Source organism: Schistocerca gregaria, chromosome X (genome assembly GCF_023897955.1).
Source record: "Schistocerca gregaria isolate iqSchGreg1 chromosome X, iqSchGreg1.2, whole genome shotgun sequence".
Classification (NCBI taxonomy): domain Eukaryota; kingdom Metazoa; phylum Arthropoda; class Insecta; order Orthoptera; family Acrididae; genus Schistocerca; species Schistocerca gregaria.
The window spans coordinates 29038059-29061127 of NC_064931.1; the positions used below are offsets into that span (position 1 = coordinate 29038059).

Below are 23069 nucleotides of genomic sequence, written 5' to 3' on the forward strand. Positions count from 1 at the left end.
AAAAGGAGTTTGTGGCACAACTTGACAAGACGAAGGGACCGGTTGGTAGGACATGTTCTGAGGCATCGAGGGATCACTAATTTAGCATTGGAGAGCAGCGTGGAGGGTAAAAATTGTGGAGGGAGACCAAGAGATGAATACACTAAACAGATTCAGAAGGATGGAGGTCGCAGCAGGTAGTGGGAGATGAAGAAACTTGCACAGGATAGGGTAGCATGGAGAGCTGCATCAAACCAGTCTCAATGAGTTACATTGGCCCACTGTCAAACGATGTGGCACATTTTTTTGTAAAGTTAATGTTAATGTAGGATTCAGAGATAACTGCACGTTGTCAAAGTTGTTGACACATTCAGTGGAAGAGTTCGATCCGTTACAGAAATCAGACGTATACAAAATAAACTGTGCTGATTGTGAATCCATATACATAGGACAAACTGGTTGAACTTACAGAGGAAGATGTAGAGAACATGCTTCTCTGCACACTATTAAACATTAGACGTTCAAAGAACATTTGAAGACAACGAAACACACGGTCGTTGGTATAAATGAGAATCTAAAAATTTTGCATTTCGTAGATAAGGGAGGTACAATGGACATCACAGAAGAGCTGGAAATTTATATCCATTCCCACAAAGAACCCAATTGTTTGCTGAAAGAACAATCTAAGTCTAAGTACAAACTATTCTTTGACTGTTTTCGTAATTTCTTACGCACTTACGCCATAGTTTGTGTCCTTCGTGTTACAATCACCTTGACATTGTAATCGGTACATATCGTTATTAATACTGTACAGACAGACTGTAATCTCAATGTATCGACCCACATGGCTTTCATGAGAAACGTTAAGAATCTCCACTTACTACTTTATACTATTTGTTTGACTACATCCCGTTATTGGGTTTCATCCTCTGATCTAAATACTTCAGTAACGATGTTCCTTGTACATGGCTTTGTTTTCGATTACTGGTGTCGATTGTGAGACACTCTTACATTCTCAGTTTTGATCTCGACCGACTTCTTTGAGTATTCGCTGACATATGTCTTTGGACGTTGTGTTTTGAACGATTCTTCAATCAGTTAGCAACTGATGGTTGAAGTGCTGACATCACTGGTACAGCTACTTCTGGTATTCATTTAATGGCTGTTATTTGATTTTTGAGTTGTACCTTCTGGTATTGTTTTTATGTCGTTCTGTAGATATCCTGCGTAATTCAGTTACGTTGGCCACAGATTCAGCGTATATTGGATCGTGATAACCCATTCAGCATCAACTACGTTGAGTCCCTCAGCGTTCTCGGTGTCTTTGTGCGCATTTGGCATATGAGTGGGGAGGGTTTTTCTGTATTCACGTATGATTTCTTGATAAAACGCAGTAGTTGTTCGGGTCTCTGCTTGTTCTCATATTAATTGTACATCATTTGTAGTTGTGGTTCGTTGGGTACCTATTACAATCTGTCTTGTGCCTGTATGGTTATGATAACTCTTTCTCCCTTCTCCCCCCCCCCCCTCCCTCTCCCACCCACTACCTATTACAGGTCACGTTTCCGCCCTTTCGTAACTGTTTTAGCATTGACTAGGTACGCGCTTCTTACCCATTCTCGTTGGTAGTTTGTTTGATTCATGACACAACTGTTCCTGGATTTAGTTTGGGTTATCTGATCACGCTTGGGTTCGTACATGATAAATAATTTACAGCGTATTTTAGAGAATTTTTCGGGTAATGGTCTATGCTGACGTGTACGTTGCTGTCATTGGCCTCCAGTTAGTTGCTTGGTGGTAGAACTGTGTTAGCCCCAGGATTATGAGTAGATCCCTTTGAATCTCTTCAATATGCAATTATTTTAGCTGTATGTGACACATTTAGTGGTTACGCAACCGTTTTCAAGTTTACCAAGGTTTACATTTACCTGCATTCAGGTGCCGTTGGACAGGATTTGTGGCATTGCCAGTGATTTTGTTGTAATATTGTATGTATTGCCAACTTACAGATTGCTGTAACACGTCCATAGTCTTACTTTTAACAGACATAGTAGATTTACGGAGGATCTTATTACTGACATGTTGTATGGCCTCCTCACTGGTCGATTAATAACATGGTTTGTGTTTTAGATGATATGTAGGGCCAGTAACTTTCTTTGAAATTTTGATTGCATGGATGTAATGGCTTTTGGTTTTAATGTGGTGGACAGACCAAGTTGTGTACTGGTTACAGCACATTTATTCATGACTATGTTACTTTAGATCTCATAGAATTTGTTCTCTTGTGTTTAATACGTATGGATATTTTTTTAGTGGTTTACTAGTCAGAAAGCTTTTCTGATATTTTATGTGTATATATTGATGAGTCATCCTTTATGAGGCATTGCATAAGCCCTGGCCACTTAGTGTCCTTGTTTCATGGCAGTACATGATATATATATACAAACGCACATGAATGTTGTTCACCATGAAGTTTCTTGAGGGGTTTTTCATATATTCTACACATGTTATGGTCTGAGGTGGGTCCTATATTGGTCTTCTGACACGCTTTGGCCACTCATTTTATGTATATGACGTAAGTATCCCCCTCAACTGTTTACAGCTCAGAATTTTATACTCTGACACGACACATGAACCATGTTTTTTCGCTCTACTTGTTTCTGTGGTTGTTGTCTCCTTCATACATTTATCAACTTCTACAGTTATTCTCTTTCAATACGTTATCTCAGGGTTGTGCTGATAATGTATTTCCGACTGGCCAATAAAAATCGTGGAACCGTTATTTAATGAAATTATTAATAAATAACATAATTGCACAATGTATAGAGTGGAAATTCGTTATTGTATGCTTTAGTTATGTGACCATGGATGTATTTGTTCGTTAAGTCAAATGATTACTGCAGATTCACTTGTAGAGTCCTGTCCTTGATTCTCATTCCGGCTTTAATCTGTCTTTGTATTGTATGGCTGACACGTCGATAATGCTATCATTACTGTTAATGCATACAGACCTGAAAATGGTGCACACTGAAGCGCTAAAACTAATAGCTACACAAAGTTCATAAGGACGGCTGTAGTCGTTTCATTTTCTTACATTTCGAAGTATATGTCGTTATCGTGGACAAAAAACATTCCAACGACTACATCGTTACCCTCTTGAGTTAGAGGAAATTTGGATTTTACATGCGTTCGATAGCGAGTTTTTCAGAAAGAGAGGTAGTTCAGGATTTAAATTCTTGTCCACGAAGAAGTCTTTAGAACGAACCCCAAATTCGGATTAGAAAATGATTTTCTGAATAGCCATCGTAAAATTTAGCAACAGTTCAGATGGTCCGGGCTTGAGAGGGGGCTATGTTATATGTTCGCCTCTCCCCGGCCGTCCATTACTTAGAACATCAAGGAATCCTATTATATCATTTGGAATGTGCAGGTGCTCTATAACATTTTACCCACACACAGAATAAAAATGGTTCAAATGGCTCTGAGCACTATGCGACATAACATCTGTGGTCATCAGTCGCCTACAACTTAGAGCTAATTAAACCTAACTAACCTAAGGACATCACACACACAGAATAAAACATTTATTTAAAAATTAATTTGTGTCTCAATGTTGAAGAGGATATATATTGTTTATTCCATATGTTTCTGTGTAAATTTTGTATTTTTCCTCTTATATTCACGTAAAATCGAAAGATTTATCCGAAATATACACGTCGTTTCACTTCTTCTCGTCACGTAATTGAAAGAATTCACCGTCCTGTCGTGTTAGAGTTCATCGACGTTATTTGATGTTCTCACCAAAAATCTCGAAAAATTCTCGGTCGTAACATCTTCATTTTTTTTTTCAAACATAACATCAAAACGTGTGTTCAATTTCTAATGCTGTAATGTGTAAAAATAAAATTTCGAATTCTAATTATCAGAAGAAGGAGAATTATAACAAGGGAATAAGAACACAACATGTAGATCAACATCCACGAAATCTGTCACTGAAGACTACTTGCAAAAGTAACTATCTACATAGTTATACCGTAATAAGTTCTTGACCTATTTACTTCAATTTTTTTCACGATACTCTAATAAACATTCAAACGTAAGTAGGCAAATTTTTTTTAGCAACAATGAAAGGTTTACTGTTTACTCCAACTGGAGAAAGAAAATGCTGTACCATACTGTGCTGCGAAACGGTGCGGTTCCTTTTTTTCTCGTAGTCAGTGTTACCGACGATTGCAGGTCCCTTAAACCATTAGACAAATCGTTTCTCCCTTTTCCCCCCTCATATATTACAATTTTAAACAAAAATTGTGTACAAAACGATGAGGTGTTTCATTTTCTTCCTCGCAGTCGGCTTCAGCAGCATATAGGACATGAAGAAAACTTTAGATTACGTTTGGTATATTTTTCATCTTTGAACGCATTGAATAAAAGATGTGCAAATGACAGATACCAAAAAGAAAAAACCCATATCGTACATTTAAAAATTAATACTTTATTGTAATGTACATTTAGCCATTATTACTGTTGCGTTGTGTGTGAGAGGCTTTGGGATATATAATTGGCGTTAACTTTGGTCCCATTAGCCCTCAGATATTTAAAACATTTCGATCATTTCAGAGTTATGAATCAAAGGTGTTGGCAAACAACAAAAATATTTTTAAAAACAAATTCACTTCATTTATGCTTGAGAATTCTTTCACCCAAGAAATTCTGAATAGATCGTATTTGTAGTTCAGTTACGTTTTCTTGTACATAGATTTTAATCGAAAACTACACTTCGTAAACGATCAATACGGAGCCCCGTTCTATATCACAGGGAATTGTTGAAAATATAACTAACATAAACAGTCTTATTATCATTGATTATGCCAACTATCAGACACTGGTAACATAAGGAACAGGAACTGTCTATTATTTAGTAAGACCGCACGTATCAATGATCACAACCGATTTGCGTTGTCTTCAGTCCAGACGCTGGTTTGATGCAGCTCTCCACGTTACCTTGTCCCGTGTAAGCTTCTTCATCTCGTAGTACCTACTGCAACCTTCACCCTTCTGAATCTGCTTAGTTTATTCATCTCTTGGTCTCTCTCTACGATTTTTACCCTCCACGCTGCCCTCCAATAACAAACTGGTGATCATTTGATGCCTCAGAACATGTCCTACCAACCGCTCCCTTCTTCTAGTCAAGTTGAGCCACAAATTCCTCTTCTCCCAAATTCTTTTCAGTACCTCCTCATTAGTTACGTGATCTATCCATCTGATCTTCAGCATTCCTCTGTAGCAACACAGGCCGAAAGCCTCTATTATCTTTTTGTCTATACTATTCACTTCCGTACATGGCTACACTCCATACAAATACTTTCAGAAAAAATTTCCTGATCCTTAAATCTGTACTCGATGTTAACAAATTTCTCTTCTTCACAAATGCTTTCTTTGCCACTTGTTCAAATGGCTCTGAGCACTATGCGACTTAACTTCTGAGGTCATCAGTCGCCTAGAACATAGAAATAATTAAGCCTAACTAATGTAAGGACGTCAGACATATCCATGCCCGAGGCAGGATTCGAACCTGCGTCCGTAGTGGTCGCTAGGCACCAGATTATAGCGCCTATAACCGCACGCTCATTCCGGCGGGCTCTTTGCCATTGCCAGTCTGCATTTTATGTCCTCTCTATTTCGATCATAATCAGTTATTTTGTTCCCCAAATAGCAAAACTCATCTACTACTGTAAGTGTCTCATTTCCTAATCTAATTCCCTCAGCATCACTTGATTTAATTCGACTACATTCGATTATCCTCGTTTTTCTTTTGTTGATGTTCATCTTATGTCCTCCTTTCAAGACACTATCCATTCCATTCACTGCTCTTCCAAGTCCTTTGCTGTCTCTGACAGAATTACAATGTCATCGGCGAACCTCAAAGTTTTTATTTCTTCTCCATGGATTTTAATTCCTCCTCCTAATTTTTCTTTTGTTTTCTTTACTGCTTGCTCAATGTACAGATTGAATCACATTGGGGGTAGGCTAGAACCCTATCTCACTTCCTTCCCAACCACAACTTTCCTTTCATGCCCCTCGTCTCTTATAACTGCCATCTGTTTTCTGTACAAATTGTAAATAGTCTTTCGTTCCCTGTATTTGACCCTTCCCACCTTCAAAATCCTCGCCCCATGAACCATGGACCTTGCCGTTGGTGGGGAGGCTTGCGTGCCTCATCGATACAGATAGCCGTACCGTAGGTTTAACCACAACGGAGGGGTATCTGTTGAGAGGCCAGACAAACGTGTGGTTCCTGAAGAGAGGCAGCAGCCTTTTCAGTAGTTGCAGGGGCAACAGTCTGGATGATTGACTGATCTGGCCTTGTAACATTAACCAAAACGGCCTAGCTGTGCTGGTATTGCGAACGGCTGAAAGCCAGGGGAAACTACAGCCGTAATTTTTCCCGAGGGCATACAGCTTTACTGTATCGTTAAATGATGATGGCGTCCTCTTGGGTAAAATATTCCGAAGGTAAAATAGCCCCCATTCGGATCTCCGGGCGGGGACTACTCAAGAGAACGTCGTTATCAGGAGAAAGAAAACTGGCATTCTACGGATCGGAGCGTGGAATGTCAGATCCCTTAATCGGGCAGGTAGGTTACAAAATTTAAAAAGGGAAATGGATAGGTTAAAGTTAGATATAGTGGGAATTAGTGAAGTTCGGTTGCAGGAGGAACAAGACTTCTGGTCAGGTGAATACAGGGTTATAAATACAAAATCAAATAGAGGTAATGCAGGAGTAGGTTTAATAATGAATAAAAAATAGGAGTGCGGGTAAGCTACTACAAACAGCATGCCGGCCGCGGTGGTCTCGCGGTTCTAGGCGCGCAGTCCGGAACCGTGCGATTGCTACGGTCACAGGTTCGAATCCTGCCTCGGGCATGGATGTGTGTGATGTCCTTAGGTTAGTTAGGTTTAAGTAGTTCTAAGTTCTAGGGGACTAATAACCACAGCAGTTGAGTCCCATAGTGCTCAGAGCCATTTGAACCATTGAACAAACAGCATAGTGAACGTATTATAGTGGCCAAGATAGACACGAAAGTTTATATGCCAACTAGCTCTGCACTTCACGAAGAAATTGAAGAAATGTATGATCAGATAAAAGAAATTATTCAGGTAGTGAAGGGAGACGAAAATTTAATATTCATGGGTGACTGGAATTCGACAGTAGGAAAAGGGAGAGAAGGAAACATAGTAGGTGAATATGGATTGGGGCTAAGAAATGAAAGAGGAAGCCGTCTGTTAGAATTTTGCACAGAGCATAAGTTAATCATAGCTAACACTTGGTTCAACAATCATAAAAGAAGGTGGTATACATGGATGAATCCTGGAGATACTAAAAGGTATCATATAGATTATATAATAGTAAGACAGAGATTTAAGAACCAGGTTTTAAATTGTAGGACATTTCCAGGGGCAGATGTGGTCTCTGACCACATTCTATTGGTTATGAACTGCAGATTAAAACTGAAGAAATTGCAAAAAGGTGGGAATTTAAGGAGATGGGATCTGGATAAACTGACTAAACCAGAGGCTGTAAAGAGTTTCAGGGAGAGCATAATAGAACAATTGACAGGAATGGGGGAAAGAAATGCAGTAGCAGATGAATGGGTACCTTTGAGGGATGACGTAGTGAAGGCTGCAGAGGATCAAGTAAGTAAAAAGAGGAGGGCTAGTAGAAATCCTTGGGTAACAGAAGAAATATAGAATTTAACTGATGAAAAGAGAAAATATAAAAATGCAGTAAATGAAGCAGGCAAAAAGGAATACAAACGTCTCAAAAATGAGATCGACAGGAAGTGCAAAATGGCTAAGCAGGCATGGCTAGAGGACAAATGTAAGGATATGGAGGCTTATCTCACTAGGGGTAAAATAGATACTGCCTACAGGAAAATTAAAGGGACCTTTGGCGAAAAGAGAGCCACTTGTATGAGTATCAAGAGCTCAGATGGAAAACCAGTTCCAAGCAAAGAAGGGAAAGCAGAAAGGTGGAAGGAGTATATAGAGGGTCTATACAAGGGTGATGTACTTGAGGACAATATTATGGAAATGGAAGAGGACGTAGATGAAGATGAAATGGGAGCTATGATACTGCGTGAAGAATTTGACAGAGCACTGAAAGACCTGAGTCGAAACAAGGCCCCGGGAGTAAACAACATTCCATTAGAACTACTGACGGCCTTGGGAGAGCCAGTCCTGACAAAACTCTACCATCTGGTGAGCAAGATGTACGAGACAGGCGAAATACCCTCAGACTTCAAGAAGAATATAATTCCAATCCCAAAGAAAGCAGGTGTTGACAAATGTGAAAATTACCGAAGTATCAGTTTAATAAGTCACAGCTGCAAAATACTAACACGAATTATTTACAGACTAATGGAAAAACCGGTAGAAACCGACCTCGGGGAAGATCAGTTTGGATTCCGTAGAAATGTTGGAACACGTGAAGCAATGCTGACCTTACGACTTATCTTAGAAGAAAGATTAAAGAAAGGCAAACCTACGTTTCTAGCATTTGTAGAATTAGAGAAAGCTTTTGACAATGTTGACTGCAATCCTCTCTTTCAAATTCTAAAGGTGGCAGGGGTAAAATACAGCGAGCGAAAGGCTATTTACAATTTTTACAGAAAGCAGATGGCAGTTGTAAGAGTTGAGGGGCATGAAAGGGAAGCAGTGGCTGGGAAGGGAGTGAGACAGGGTTGTAGCCTCTCCCCGATGTTATTCAATCTGTATACTGAGCAAGCAGTAAAGGAAACAAAAGAAAAATTCGGAGTAGGTATTAAAATCCATGGAGAAGAAATAAAAACTTTGAGGCTCGCCGATGACATTGTAATTCTGTCAGAGACAGCAAAGGACTTGGAAGAGCAGTTGAATGGAATGGATAGTGTCTTTAAAGGAGAATATAAGATGAACATCAACAAAAGCAAAACAAGGATAATGGAATGTAGTCGAATTAAGTCGGCTGATGCTGAGGGAATTAGATTAGGAAATGAGACACTTTAAGTTGTAAAGGAGTTCTGCTATTTGGGGAGCAAAATAACTGATGATGGTCGAAGTAGGGAGGATATAAAATGTAGACTGGCAATGGCCAGGAAAGCATTTCTGATGAAGAGAAATATGTTAACATCGAGTATAGATTTAAGTGTCAGGAAGTCGTGTCTAAAAGTATTTGTATGGAGTGTAGCCATGTATGAAAGTGAAACATGGACAATAAATAGTTTCGACAAGAAGAGAATAGAAGCTTTCGAAATGTGGTGCTACAGAAGAATGTTAGAGATTAGGTGGGTAGACCACGTAACTAATGAGGAAGTATTGAATAGGATTGGTTAGAAGAGACGTTTGTAGCACAACGTGACTAGAAGAAGGGATCGGTTCGTAGGACACGTTCTGAGGCATCGAGGGATCACAAATTTATCATTTTAGGGCAGCGTGGAGGGTAAAAATCGTAGAGGGAGACCAAGAGATGAATACACTAGGCAGAGTCAGAAGGATGTAGGTTGCAGTAGGTACTGGGAGATGAAGGAGCCTCCACAGGATAGATTAGCATGGAGAGCTGCATCAAACCAGGCTCAGGACTAAAGACCACAACAACAACAACCTTTAAAATTTTAAAGAGTATTCCAGTCAACATTGTCAAAAGCTCTCTCCAAGTCTACAAATGCTAGAAACGTAGCTTTGCCAATCCGTAACCTATCTTCTAAGAGAATCCAAACTGATCTTCCCCAAGGTCGGCTTCTACCAGTTTTTTTTTTCATTCGTCTGTAAAGAATTCGGGTTAGTATTTTGCAGCCATGACTTATTAAACTAATACTTCGGTAATTTTCATACTTGTCAACACCTGCTTTCTTTGGGATTGGAATTATGATACTTTTCTTGAAGGCTGAGGGTATTTCGCCTGTCTCATACATATGCTCACCACATGGTAGCGTTTTTTCAGGGCTGGCTCTCCGAAGGGTATCAGCATTTCTAATGGCATTTTGTCTATTCCCGGAGTCTTGTTTCGACTCAGGTCTTTCCGTGCTCTGTCAGCCGATTTACCCATTCATTTTAAGTGACTTCAATTGCAAAAATAATAAGCATGGTCAGTTTCAGAGACATTGGGGAAGAGGAGATGAACAGAGAGGGTTTGGGGCAGGAAATGGACATCGCGAGGGGAAGGAGGAGACAAACAGAGAGGGGGGGGATGTGATGAACAAAGAGAGAGCGGAAGAGATGATGCACAGGAAAAGGGCGGAGGTGCAGGAGATGAGCAAAGAGAGGGACGAGGAAGAGAAGGACATAAGAAAAGAGGGAAGGACATTGAGTCTTGTTTATTATTACTGCAAACGAAACGTTGATTGAGAATTGTAGTCGCTTAAAATGCTTGGGTAAATCGGTTGAGATCACTGTTATTTGGAATATGACAGAAACATCTCCAGCTGCGGGCTCTGTGAGAATAGTAGCTTCAGTAACAGCATTTCGCATAATGTATCTTCAAATGCAAAGAATTACACAGTATCGGTCGATTCAGATTCCGTAGTAGTATTCAGTTCCCAGACATATTTAGGAATTTCTAAGCATTCCCAGGTTCGCTAGCTGAGGATAAACATCCAAAAAAATAAACACAATAATTATCTTTGGAATTCGTATACTGCGATTCAAAAGACACATTAAAACACAATAAGTAAGCATTCATTTCAAGATTGTAGCAAAATAAACGCAACCAATGAACTGTCGGCACACACAGCTCTGCCGCGGACTCATGGCTGAAGTCAACAGACATTGACTACGTAACAGGCACCAAAGTACATTTCATCAGTTATACGTAATGGTAAAACTATGCTATAACTAATTTTATCTTTCACACTTTGTATGACGTTTAGAGAAGTAGCTCCAGTAGAGAAGCTATATTCATTAAATTGTTATTTATCTACTGAGAAAATTCACTGTTCAGTTGCTAAGTCATTTATATCTGTTATAGATACTTTATCTAGCAACACAGTCTTCAAGTGACAGCGAATAAGTAAAGAAATGATCCACTGTACACGTCAGCGTTTCTTACTGAATAAGAGAGTTGTTATTCCTTCTCTTACCACTGTCTGGTAGTTGAAGTAGTCCACGATTAATAGGCCTTTATTTTAGTTATTCATATGTTCTGGAAATTATGTTTGCATCAGCTCGCTATGATGTAGAATGTAGTCACCAGCTGATCACTTACATAATGGAGTTTCTACATTAAAATCAATGTACAAGAAAATCTAACCCAATTACAAAACCTCTCTATTCAGAAATTCTTGTGTGAAGGAATTTTCAAGTATAAATTATGTGAATTTGTTTTTAAAAACGTTTTCGTTGTTCGCCTACACCTTTAATTCACAACTATCAGGGTCAACTACTTTTATGGCTGCATACTTTGCTCCTTTCTGTGCAAGAAGCGTGTTTAGTTGTAGACAGTGGAGTCCATTTTGTACTTAGCGGTGTATCTGTGATTCCCATCACTATTTCGCTAATTCTTGACAAAACACTTCATAAGAGAGAAAATGTAGACTGAGACTCTTCTAAGTATGTCTTGTTTCTTAAAGTTCTGCCGATATGAGGTTGGATGGAGGACACCAGATTATATTCGTCCAGCGCGTTTTTGTGTGCATAGACTACCACTTTCATGGGAAAAGTAGGAAACATCTGTTTCTTAAAATAAAAAAGGAGTCATGAAATCTGAATAACGAGGCACACACAACAGCACTGCCAGTAGTAGTGAGTAGTGTCCTAACAATAGGCATAATTATATGTCAAAATACAGAATGAAAAAAAAATGCCTTGCTCGCTACAGAAAGCACAATTAATATTAAGACGAACATTAGTGTCATGTTCCCAAACAAAACAATTATAGCAGAGGGGAAAGCACTGGGCGGGTTACCAGAGTTTATTCAAAATAAGGCACCGCACTACTGTGAAGCTGTGCTGTGCTTGGTCACAGTCTAATCATCCCAAAAAAGCAAGGCCTTCACGTGAAATGAATCAAGTTCTAGGGATAAATAAATCGTATGGAACGCGTAGAATTTACGATGATTCTTATCAAATGAAATGTAAACTATAACATATATCAGCGCAGTTCGGTACTTTTGCGACAAATATAAAAAATATTCGTGCTTACAATTGTTGGAGATATTTCAGGAAAGTTAAGATGAGAGTATACAAGGATTAGTTTGAATTGAGGACCGTCGGAAAATGTTGAAAGAAAATAATTGCAGCCAATAATGTGGAAAACACTAAAATTCATTTACCATTCACAGAATTTTTTGGAAGATTTCTCAATAGCACATCAGGGAAACTGCGCAGCACGTATCATGGCTTCAAGAAATTTGAGGACCACATTATATTTCAAATTACGTAGTTAGAATAAATGCTGAAAAAGTATCAGTGAGAGATGAATGTAACATTAAGTTTCAGAGTAAAATATGTACTCTGAAAGATGAATGATTAGTCCTCCATGCTATTCACGAGGTGCTGAATCTACATAAATAACAAGGCAATGCTTAGTTTTTATAGTCGGCACCAGGCCCTATTTGAAGATGCTACTACTAATAAACGAATATGATTGCATGAAAGCCATTTCTACTACATAAATATTTCGAATATAATGCTTATGCCAGGGTGATTCATCTAAGTAATATGTAAAAGAAAGTCTAGACGATAATGATTGCTTGTATGGAGTTTTAGATAATTAATACGTGGTATCGGTCACTGGTGATATATGCAAAAAGTGGTCAAGGTGTCACACAGAAAGTCTACAAAATAATCTGCTAAGGTGTAAATGAAATTCCCCCTTCTTATTCGTGACTTTAACAGTTAGTTTGAAACAGAACGTTTATAGTTTCCACTCTCCCAGGGGTCTTGGTACAAGTAATAAACACAATCTTAAAGATGTATTCCGCGAAGCAACAAAGAGACATTTTTACAATATTTATCAACAATATATGTTACTGTCATGCACAAAATTTTAGCTCAAAAATGAAAATGGAATGAGATGAACACAGCAACTACGCTTGAAACAAGCAGGATAAGAACACACCACCTCGAGCGTCATCGTCAGCTGGTAGTTACGTTGATTCTCAGAATTGCAGAATTGACTGTATTTCGCAACGTATCACTTGTGATCAAGTTACAAAACTTAGTTCCACTGCTTCCTTCTCACAACAATAGTTTGCAGGTTGAATACGCACTGCTATGGACAGCAAATCAGGTAACAGATACCAGTCATGAAATTTTAGTCACGTCAGCTGGAATTTTTATATGCAATACTACTGCCTCAAGATATATACTGTAACTAACAAGAAATTCCGTGCAAGTCTAGTTACTTAATATAAACATGTTCACTAATCGGTTTATACCCCTAGTGAAAATATAGTGATCCGACCCTTCATTGATGTATTTCATTCCCGCGCATCTCTCATAAATTCTGAAATGATCGAAATGTTTTAAATACTCGAGGGCTGATGCAACAAAAATTACCGCCAATTACATACCCCAAAGCCTCTGATACATCAGGCAACAATCATAATGGCTAACTGTGTGTTACAACCCAGAGATCATTTTTAAATATGTGATACGGTTGTTTCTTGTTGGTATCTGCTAACTGCACACGTTTTTTCACTGCATAAAAAATGAAAAAATGCAAAAGTTTATTGTTGTAATGTAATATAAATTTTTATTCACGTCAGGATGGCACTGGGTATTGGGATTAAAATTACTGTTAGTGAACATGCGAGAATACGAATTACTTACTGTGCTTCGTGGTTGCTGGATCCGATGGCCTAGGTCCTCCTCAAATTATGGGGATATTACACGGTCTTCACGTCGTGCATCAGTGTAATCTGGAAACATCAGCTAAAATTAATTCTGTATCAGAGCTGAAATTAAATTTAAAAAGACAACAAAGAAATTAGAATATGAGTAACAGTGGCTGAATTTTATCAATTTCATCACGCTTTAAGGTGTTACCACGAAACTGCAATATGTCTAGGTCTCCCCTCATGTATATTCAAGGACAAAGAATTTCGTATGTCTGGCGGAATTCTACGTTATCAATAGAGAAAGGTATCATCACACCGAGCAGCACACGACGCTGGTTGTTGTCAGATCACGAGCAGCGCACCCGCTGGCGTCTACCAGTCGCCTAGACATACTTGTTGCTGTGAGATCGATAAGGGGGCGTCGTCGCTTATTGGCCCAGCATGCAACATCCGGGCCTGTTGCGCAGCTACCTCAGAGAGTGCCGCGCGTTAAGGTATCACAGCGGCTCACAGTTCTTTTTCGAGAGTGTTTCAAACAAAGATCTGTACCGAGTGAGGATAGCAGGCGGCGCAGTTGCGCCTACCCAGTACTTACAGGATACGGTAGAAGCAGGATGCGCGGGCACCCGAAGCGACGCCATGTTGCGCGTGGCAACCCCACCCCGCGTCTCTTCAATGCACAGCCGCGCGTGCCGTGATTACCGCTAGCGGCACTGCTGTCGCTCCCTCTACCTCCAGCTGCTTCTCACACATCATAAGCTGTTACTCGTGCGAATGCAAATAGACCGGTTACTCTTTCCGATACAGTGTATGACAACAGCCTCGGGATGTAGTTGCAAGCGCGCGAATGTGTGTGTGAATTTCTATGCGTTCGTGTATTTCCGAATTAGCGCATAAAACGTGACCCGTCTCCCATTAATTTCTCAGTCGCTGAGGGCAAAATACAAATTTACGTCAAAGTCTGAAGTTCGATGAAACGTAAAAAAGGATGGCCTATTTCGATTAATGGTGCTAATTTTGCAGTAATGTGAAATTTAGCATACATCATAGTTCAGCGATAATTTAATATGTTAACTCATTCCCTAGCCAAATGATGTAGTCTAGTGGTTAAAACACTATAAAGCACTGACCCATTATTGGACCTTAACTAAGAAGGAATGATGTACAAATCTGTTTTCTTTGATGAAAAAAATATACGTATACGTCTATACTACGCAAATCTTACCATGTGTGGCCGAGAGAACTTCGAGTAACACCCTCACTTCTCCTCTTCATCTGCAGATAATTGGCGGCCGTAGTGGCCGTGCAGTTGTAGGCGCTACAGTCTGGAACCGAGCGATTGCTACGGTCGCAGGTTGCAATCCTGCCTCGGGCATGGACGTGTGTGATGTCCTTAGGTTAGTTAGGTTTAATTAGTTCTAATTTCTAGGCGACTGATGACCTCAGAAGTTAAGTCGCATAGTGCTCAGAGCCGTTTGAACCTTTTTTGTAGATAATTCACCCGAAACTTTCAATACTGTGTGTTATATGGGCTGATGACAAATCAAAGGCACCATCCGAAAAAATTATAAATTGCGCTGACTAAAAAATCTGTCATTATTTACAAAAAGTCATTATGAGTCGCCGTCGTTTTCATAAGAACAGAAAGCTGGCATTAAGCACAAGTATGTTTTCATCCAAATGATTTACGAATCCATAAGTAGGTGGCAGTAAACAGTGTCGATCCATCATTTTATACAAAATCTGCGCACGGGAAGGGAACATCTTATTCAATCCTTACTGCTGGCAGACAGCACAAGATACACTAAACAGCGAAAACAGGACGACCACTTGCTTCATGGCGTGTTGCTACACAATATAGCACCTATTCGACTAGCGCTTGGTACATTTCTGGAGATACGTGGCACCGTATGTCTACGGGCAGGTCACGCACTTCCCTCAAATTACGGGCCCTTCTCCAGCGCTTGCATTGGACTTGTGGCAGTAATCGAAGACACGCTGACAGCTGCGAACCACTGGCATCCCTTCATGCTCGATGTGTTGCCCAACGGCGATTCCCTCTTTCAGCAGAATATTTGTCCCTGTCTCGGAGCCAGAACGGTACTACAGTTGTTTGAGGAACATTATAGAGAACTCACGTTGATGTTTCGGCGACCAAATTCGCCAGATGTATATCCTATGGAACTCATCTAGGTCGCTATCGGGCGCCATCACCGCGTCCGTAGATCAGGGGCCCGTTATTTATGCAAATTACATGACCTGTGCTTATGCATCTAACGCTACACGCCTCTACAAACCTACCAACAAAGTGTCGGGTCCATGATCCGTGCAATCAGAGATGTATTTAGTTCCAAATACGGGCAAGATGCTCATAATGTTTTGGTTCATCAGTGTAGTTCTAAAGATATTAAAGTCTTAAGTTGCAATGGACACGTTGTATATTAAAAGTCACTGTCTACCGACAAAACATCACCTTTTCCAAAAAGTATTTTCAACTGTATTTTATAAAATTACAAGATAGTGATCATGTAGACTCAGTGGACAGCGAAATCTGGATCAATTTACCTCATATCACATGCATAGTCTCGTGTCTGAAAAATAGCGAATTTCTTACGGCTTGCGAGAGTAACGGAATGTATCAGGTTGTTAAGACAGCGATGAGGAACAAATCTGCCGGACCTGATGGGCTTCCCATAAGTTCTAACCTCAAACGTTGACAATTTTAAAATAGCAACTAAGTATTATATACAATGAAATCTTAAAAGTAACTCACTTACGTACGCCTGCAGAGAGCGCTTTACATTAGGACGTTCGTATGGACAAAAATCTGTCATACAGCAGAGGTTTTACCCATATCAGTACCCTCTGCCAAACACATTTTAGTAGTTCCCTCATACCACATAAACAGCTTAAACATTGTTAAAATGCCTTTGTAACAAAACGAGGATAAGATCTACTGAGCCATATTTACACAGCAAACTCATTCATATCAGAGTAAAAAGATCATCAACGTGACATCTCCGAAGAGCTCTTCCCAGTGTTTCAGTCCCCGTACATCAGGGTAGCCAGCAAGAGAAGGCATACCACAGATTATAACAATTTGTATTATCTTAAATTTAGTAATATCTGATTAAAAACCGCAAAACTGGCAACGGTGAAAATATATCCAGCTTTAGCGTGAAATATACCGAGGCATTCAACGCTTACTAAATGTCCGTAAACGAATTGTAATCAAATACCGAAAAACATTCATCATACGTTTCTAACAACTAATATCAGAACCACAAAGTACGTACTGGTAACGGAAACCTTAAGGACACCTGAAATGAAGCCGGCCGGTGTGACCGAGCGGTTCTAGGCGCTTCAGTCTGGAGCCGCGCGGCCGGTACGGTCGCAGCTTCGAATCCTGCCTCGGGCATGGATGTGTGTCTCTTAGGTTTAAGTAGTTCTAAGTTATAGGGGATCGATTACCTCAGATGTTAAGTCCCATAGTGCTCAGACCCATTTTTAAACCTGAACTGAAGAGGATTACATCTAGCAACGAATTCAAACTGCAATGTCTGTATTCATGATGCCACCACGGTGGATCACTCCATTCTTAAAGATTCGGTCAGAAATAGAATGCAAGAGAGTGACGTTGGACTTACTATGCTCAATCGGGAGGAACGGAAAGTACGATTGTAAATGTCATTTTTCAGAGCTGTTGTTTAAAAATCTTTTGATTCCCATTTTACATACTTTCTGAGGTTATTAAGTGAAATTCTCTACAAAACCATCTTGGCTTTAGCAAACCAGTTTGAAACAGAAGTCAACAGATAATGTTACAACTGGTGTAACAATGATGTGCTAGAACAATTAGTGACACTTCGAAAACCTGGACAACTGTAATGCTTCCTTGAGACAAGCTTCCACCATCTTAAAACATTCACAATATACAATTTTATCACATCATTAGCGACATACAAATTTGAAAATCGGTTTATAAACGATGCAGTATTTTTCACAAGGGGTCGTGCTGTATGCCTCTCATGTACTCGTAAATTGGCGAAGCGCTTGTATCTTACCACAAACAAGTAGCAGTGATTGCTTGTAGTCCTCATGCACACACAAATATTATTTAGTTGTAGTTGATCCGATTCCTGCGGCGTTCTACAATGGTTTTTCACGCTTTCCCTATGTCCAAGTACGACTACCTAAACCTAAGTGAACCCATCATTTATTAATTCTGAGTGAACGTCTCCCCCATGTACGCAGACTAGGCCCGAATTTCGTGTTGTATTGCATTCGTTTAGCTACGTTGCAATAGCCTTGATTATTGATACAGTTGTATTAAAAGTTAAGAAACTAGTTTATTCGGTATGTTTCCATTCACTAACGACTTACGGAATCAATTTTCGAGTTAATTTAGTTTATAGGGATAGTAATTTTAGAATACAAAAGCGCATTGTGAAAACTATGTGCCGTGTTTCGTGTTAGCTCTAGTCATCCAAAAGATGCCTCTTCAAAAAACCTCTTAGTTTGACAAATGATGTACAGTTTATATATATTCATCCTCAGAAAACGTTAATATAGCATCAGGACCAATGACAACCTTTACTAATGCTTAAAAGGTTTAGCATTACTATGGAGAAGGGTCAGATAAATTGGAGCGCATGTATTCATGAACCTCCCACGGCATAGTAAATGTGTTGTATGTATTGTGGTGGAGCTGAAAACTGAACTTTCTGTTATGGGTCTCCTGCATTAATGTACATCTTGACAGAAACTCTAAAGATTAGTGTTTTGGGATATAATAGACATTGTCACTGTAATATGATAATCTTTTGTAGTGTTAATTCATTTCATTGCGTTGCAATAAAATTAAATGTACATCTTTGACTACTTTCCATATCCAAAAGACCGCTCCCTCCTTCCATACGCGATCCATGGAATGTAAAGTAAAAATAATACAAAGTTTGTCTGAATGAGGATAGCAGAAACTACCAAAAAGTCTTATAAGTAACCATTCGAATAAAGAACCGCCAAGTAGCTTCAATGCATATGATTTCTTTCTGTAACTCGTTCAGAAAAGCCGCGTACAAATAATTAAACGAAACTTTTAGTTTTGATACGTGTAGCTGAATCTCTCATATAAATAAGGGCTTTGACTTACAAATGACAGTAGATTTCCATTATTTAGAGTTTTCCTGCTTATTTTCCTTACCGTACTAGATATTGTGCTTTCTATCGACGTTAGGTATTTTTACTGGTATTTCAATATATAGATAGCTATTGGGGAGAACTGTAGACAGTATTTTAGAAATCGAGGTACATAACACTTCAAAGTAATTGAAATTTACGCATTTGTTTTAGTTAGTGTGCAGATACTACTCTGAAGGTTCTCAATAACCTTACATTCTTCCGTGTAAAGGTGAATTAGTTGCATTGGACCACAGCTTTCTAATGTATGTTCTTTCTAATATGGCAGCATAATGTAATGGGCAAAGGCTTTTGGTAGAATACCATAAAGTCGTTAAATGGAAACAGAGAAATAAAGTGGGTGAAAGTGTAAATCTTCCCCACAATAAAAGGAATCTCAGGACAGTAGCTACAGTATTTTCAGTTTATCAACGATCTCTTTATGAAAACTGCATTGCAATGAAAACCACGGTTTTACGTTATCTTCTTACCTTAGCGTTTCACAGTATAAAAACATAATTACCAGATGAAAATAGAGCGTCGAAGGATAATTGTATGCACAACACAATTCAATCTTAAATTACTGTTCTTGAGGTGCAGAGGGTATACATAATTTATTTAACAGTATCACATTTCAAGAGGCTTACTGTTTAGTATTCATCACTAGACCCCAGAATTATATAATATGACATTAGACTCTCAACAATTATATCACTTACCCTGTGGCAAAATGCTGCTTCATTACTTTATATACATGTTTACCACATTCATTTATTCCAGTTCAAATTTGTCTCTTAATAGACTTCAGGTACACGATTTTAGCTTGACACTTTTCTTTCACTTCAGAACTTTTAACATTATATCTCTGCAGAATAAAAACTGCTTGAATTAACCCATTTTGAAGTCCAAAACGACCACTAATAGTTTATTCCAAACTATCGAATAAGAGTGTATAATTTTAAGTAACTTTAAGAATTAGACTTAATTATTCTTCACGAATTGCTTCTTAACGCTTGATAATCAGCAATTACAACTAAATATTCGAATCAGAAATTAACAATATTGTAATAATGACATTTTTCTGTAATTACTTAATGCACAAAAATACAATGGTTTTGGATTAGAAAGCTAATGCCCCCTTGTAAAGGGACACCCTGCTCTAGCATCACTTTTCCTCAACAAAAGTAGTCGATACCAGAATTTTGGACAGGTCAGTATTATCTCAACTGTTTATCTGAAACATTTCATATGAATTTATACACAATGTTATATTTAAATCTAAGAACTATGAATTTGAATTACTTCATTTTCGTTTCTACAATCGATATGTACTAGCTGTGTATGTACACTTACTTTTATTAGAAACATTTGAAATTACGAATTATTTGGCACACTCAAAATTCCTGTTATTAATTATGCAATCTGATACTGTTTATTACGTTTACTTCTGGATTCATTTAAAAAATAATAGTATAAACTACTACAAATTCATTTGTCTAGAAAAATTGTAAAGTCTTTATAATATTGTTATTTCCCCAGAGTGAAGTAGTAATAGGCATGTATCTGATGTGATCAGATATGTTTTTGTATTTTGGAAGAAGAATGTAGTATCGGCTTTGTGAATGTGAAAATTCAAAAGACAGTGTTATAGAGTAAAATGTGGAACAAATAAACATTAAAAAGTCTGCACAGGCATTCATCAAATTTATTTGCGTTAATTGGAACATTAGAACCTAAAATGTGAAAATTTCAGCTTCAAGGATCAGGACCCTAGACATGAAGAACTGGAGCCAACAACAAGAAAAGAAGATAAATAAAAAGGTTATTGTAAATCTTACTCCTCTCGTATTTTTGAAAAGACTTTACCATCGACAATAGTAGTGACAACAGCAAAGGAGGGAGGGGGAGACTACAACCTGTATTTTATGTTGCAGTTAATGTCGTGCAACTTGCTTACCACGAGAACAAAATAACTACTCAGTGCTACACGGAGATTGTCTCCCTTCTAGAAGCCACTCTTTTTGCGCTAGATTCCAGTCTATGAGAAGTGTGGAGTGGATGAGAAGATAAGTAGCGGCAAACAATAATAAATACTTAAACACTTTGCTGGAGATAAAAACTTACTTTTTAACAAATAAAATTCATAATAATTATTAGTTGTTGTTTTTACATATGACCAGCGGCCTAGAACCTACTAAAGACATATTTCACAGTTGTTGTTATTATCAAAAGTAACAGTACCTTAATGATGGTAGTTTTTTCGGTTTTGTTTAAAGAAGAAATCTGAAATCCAACATCTCATAAATAAGATTTGAAGCCGGAACGTACCTCAAAGGCGTAGTCAGATAAAACCTCCCATAAATGCTTACTGAGCATTTCCAATTTGATAAAAAATTATTTTTTACTTTCGATTGCTGTTAAGTTACTAATTATTTCAAAATGTCTTACTATTATCACTGGTGACGGCTGTTACCTTCTGCTAAAGACGACACAGTATGCTGCTCAACTAGACTTAGCTGCCATGCTTCTTCCAGCAAGTCAATCAATAAGCAACGCAATCAGTTCTGCCACTACCTGCGGCGCATGTTGCAGGGTGGAACCTGGGAATAGACCCGGCCGCGGGCCACGGTCCAGGCACGCCCACGCCACGAGCGACTCATAGTTACAGCTGTTCGCCACTTTAGATATGGCGTGGTGTTGCTCTGCCTCCAAGTCGTTAGTTCCTCAGTAGTACGAGTACTTGCTAACTATCCCTGCCTATGGCACCGGAATCGTGTTTTGTATCTCATGACTTTAGCGCATTCATTAGTGACTACTAGTGTTTTCTGCGAGCATGGCTAAGGGCCCAGTCTTTAAGTCATTATTTCTAACAGGACCTGCTGGGACTTAGTCTGTAGGAATGTTTAGGATCGCCCGTGCAGAGAAAAACAGCGTGCTTCAAATATGAGGGAAGGCTCGCAAAATCTTCTTTCCGAAATCCAGAATTTAATTCTCACATACAGAATTCCGGGTACTAAGGGAGAGCTCTAGAAATTTTCTCTCTGCAATTATTCCTTGGTCCATATTGCAGCATTTGACTCACATTTCAAGTTTACTGGCGTACATTGATGCTATAACTTCCCATCCGATCTTTTCCATTCGTTGACTCAATTAAGGCAGACATGGAAATCCTCTACACTACACTGGCCATTTCCTTCCCTCATCTATACCAAACCAAGCTAGAACTGCCTGTTAATAATGCCCATAATGATCACTTGCTGACAAAGCTAGGTGGCGCTGTGGTTATCACACTCGTTTCGTTTTCGGGAAACGGTTCAGATCCCCGTCCTGGCAATCAGATGGTTTTCTGTATTGTCCCTCCATCGTTTAAGGCAAATACAGGAATGGTTCATAGCAAAGGACACGGGCGATGTTCTTATCTTCCTTCCACCTAGCTGAATATATGTTCCGTCTCTAATGACCCCATGTCTTATTTTCTTCATCAAAGTTTCCTTTCGAACTTTCTCATAATTCTCCGTAAATATTGCCCTTCAAGTACCGACCATGGATTTGCTGTCTGTGCCACAACAAAGAACAGGGAGCTGCTCCGGTGGTAATTGTGCTTGCGTACATTATGTTATCATGGCAGAGAAACAAGGCATTTTTACCAGTAATAATACTCATAAACGGTAATTTTAGTAGAAAGAATAATCAGCAATTTCTCTCTTGAAAAACATTCAGTACTCTGCAGGTTCATAACAATAACGTGGATTTACGCTACATAAATCATAAACAAAGAGCAGATCATCACCAAGTTGTAGTGATGTGGAAAATAGATACGTTTAGGCGTATGTACAATCTCTTGGCAAACAAACAAATATTGTTCATGATACTAGCAAATTTTTTTGTACGTGCTGCGGAAATAAGAAGTTTCAAACAGAGCTCACAAGTAGCAATAATACCTGCTTAAAATAGCCTGGGGCAGAATAACAACGTAGTTGCAGTCTTTCTCGGAATCGAGATAACGAAAAAGCTAAGTACTACGAGTCTCTAAACAAACAGACCTGCTTAGAGCACCAGAACGGATAGTTTGGGCCACTTATTCCAGAATCTGTATAA

General features: G+C 38.9%; 1 protein-coding gene across 15 annotated transcripts in view; it reads right to left on the minus strand.

The window, feature by feature from the left end:
* The window catches only part of LOC126299110 (uncharacterized), a 285821-nt gene that overhangs the window by 176020 nt on the left and 86732 nt on the right, over positions 1-23069 (minus strand). For 5 of the 15 annotated variants that reach the window (XM_049990801.1, XM_049990795.1, XM_049990804.1 and 2 more), the window contains one exon: positions 13786-13874. The gene's annotated coding sequence lies outside the window, so the exon portion shown is untranslated. Of the gene's footprint in view, positions 1-13785; positions 13875-14001; positions 14502-21419; positions 21525-23069 lie in introns of those variants that run through there. The other 10 variants (XM_049990803.1, XM_049990806.1, XM_049990792.1 and 7 more) reach the window with 10 other exon arrangements.